The following is a 1,802-nucleotide window of genomic DNA, read 5'->3' as shown; positions in this document are numbered from 1 at the left end:
CCCAGTGAGGCTTACCGCGATGGTTTGGACTGGGTCAACTAGGGTTTTCTGCTGCTCTCGAGCAGACGGTTGTACTCACTCTGGTTTCTCTTCATAATGCACAAGACTTTAGCCATTTACTAAAGACTTCCTTGGAGGGGAACGCTGATGAGTGATCGAGAGATTTTTGGTGGGCTTTGCTGTTTGGCTGAGCCTTTTGTACTTGCTTTTGCTTACCTTTGCTTTTACTCATCAGCACCCTAAATAGGACGGAAACACATTTCTTTGTTCGTGTCATTTTCGCACAATAAAACTTCAGAGTTCAGAGTTGAACTCTCAATAAGGTTCACGGAAAAATCTCGTCATGAAATCGTGGCCCCGAAGTTTCCATAGTGCACTAGTCATCACATCAAATACATGAATATCCTGTCTAAAAATCATGCATAAAAACTAGTCCATGCATTTGTTACTTTTAAATTGGATTACTGCAATTCTACTAACCACTTGAAAAGTTTATAAAAATTTGTGCAAACGGGTATAGCACTGCTTTTCAGGTTGTCGTGGCCGAGTGGTTAAGGCGATGGACTAGAAATCCTTTGGGGTCTCCCTGCGCAGGTTTGAATCCTGCTGACAAAGAAAGGCATTCTTCAAGAGTGATAGTAAACCAATGACATGTTGCAGTATACCAAATTATAGATGTGCCTAATTGTACAAAGAATTTGTAATATCTTTTAGAGATTTGAGCATGGTTGTAAAACATGTTCTCACGTTGTAAATAAGGGTTTGAAATTAAGCCTTAAGACCTTGGTCCATTTCCCGAGGAACATTAGTTCCCTCTGCTCTCTTTTGAGGCAAAGACTATATTTTTAAACCCCCACACATTCAATCGGGTCCACTATTTTGGGCTTTTTTTCTCTGTTTTATAAGAGCCGTATTTCCCTTTTTGCATATTATATTCTTCCCCTCCTCGTTGCTTTCCAGTAGAAGCTGCTGCTCATTGGGTGAAACATATGGCGCATGCGTCTTCTCATCTCTGCATCAGTAAATCTGTGATCGATACCGTGGTCTATTTGAGAAAGCCGTGAACGTGCACTTATCCTGGCTATCTACACCTGGCTTGACATAGCTTCACCTGTTTATCCTGGCTCGGCAAACGTGCAACCGATTAAGCCGCGATGAGCAGGTCACACTAAGTCAAGCTGCGCTTTTTCACTTATCCTGGAAATCTTTATTCTACTTTCGTGCAACAGGCCCCCGATCTGCTTCTGTGTTCCTGTTTTGGCTTATCGTGACAGCATCAATGATCTCTTTCTATTCCACATTCTTCCAACGGCCTAACGCATGTTTTTAGGCTGCCAAATAGGACACAAGTTACTGCAAATGTTATTGTTGTGGTAGTTTATTTGAACATGTAAAATATTAAAATAAAAAAAACATATACATACATTCATGCATACATATATAGAATTAAAATGACAGATACATAAGGCCATGTACTTCTCAGCGCAATCTTCCAAAATTGAAAGTCATTCAAAGAAAACAATTCCCATGTTCAAAAAGAAGTAGGAAGAAGTTCATAAACAACTTATCAGGTCCGACCCCCTTTCTCTACGTTTATCCTTTAGTAAATACAAAATCTAATGCTTTACTTATTTACACATCATAGACACAGATGCATACATACATACCTTTACACATTTACACGGTTTGTGTTTCTTTTCTTCCCTTCATTCTTCTTTCTATACCCTCTATCTATTGCAGATTAAATAATAAAAATTTCAATCTCCACCTCTGAAAAGTGCAGCTTCTTAGCCGGATTACGT

General features: G+C 39.4%; 2 non-coding genes across 2 annotated transcripts; both read left to right on the top strand.

Annotated features, from left to right (window-relative positions):
• Window positions 1–75: 75 nt before the first annotated feature.
• On the top strand, window positions 76–193 carry LOC117940363. Its single transcript, XR_004655753.1, has one exon. It is a non-coding gene; the product is annotated as a U5 spliceosomal RNA (small nuclear RNA).
• Window positions 194–533: 340 nt separating this feature from the next.
• On the top strand, window positions 534–615 carry trnas-aga. Its single transcript has one exon. It is a non-coding gene; the product is annotated as a tRNA-Ser (tRNA).
• Window positions 616–1,802: the final 1,187 nt, after the last annotated feature.

Source organism: Etheostoma cragini, unplaced genomic scaffold (genome assembly GCF_013103735.1).
Source record: "Etheostoma cragini isolate CJK2018 unplaced genomic scaffold, CSU_Ecrag_1.0 ScbMSFa_2295, whole genome shotgun sequence".
Taxonomy (NCBI): domain Eukaryota; kingdom Metazoa; phylum Chordata; class Actinopteri; order Perciformes; family Percidae; genus Etheostoma; species Etheostoma cragini.
Note: the sequence above shows the minus strand (reverse complement) of the source record. Positions and strands in the feature narration are given on the sequence as shown.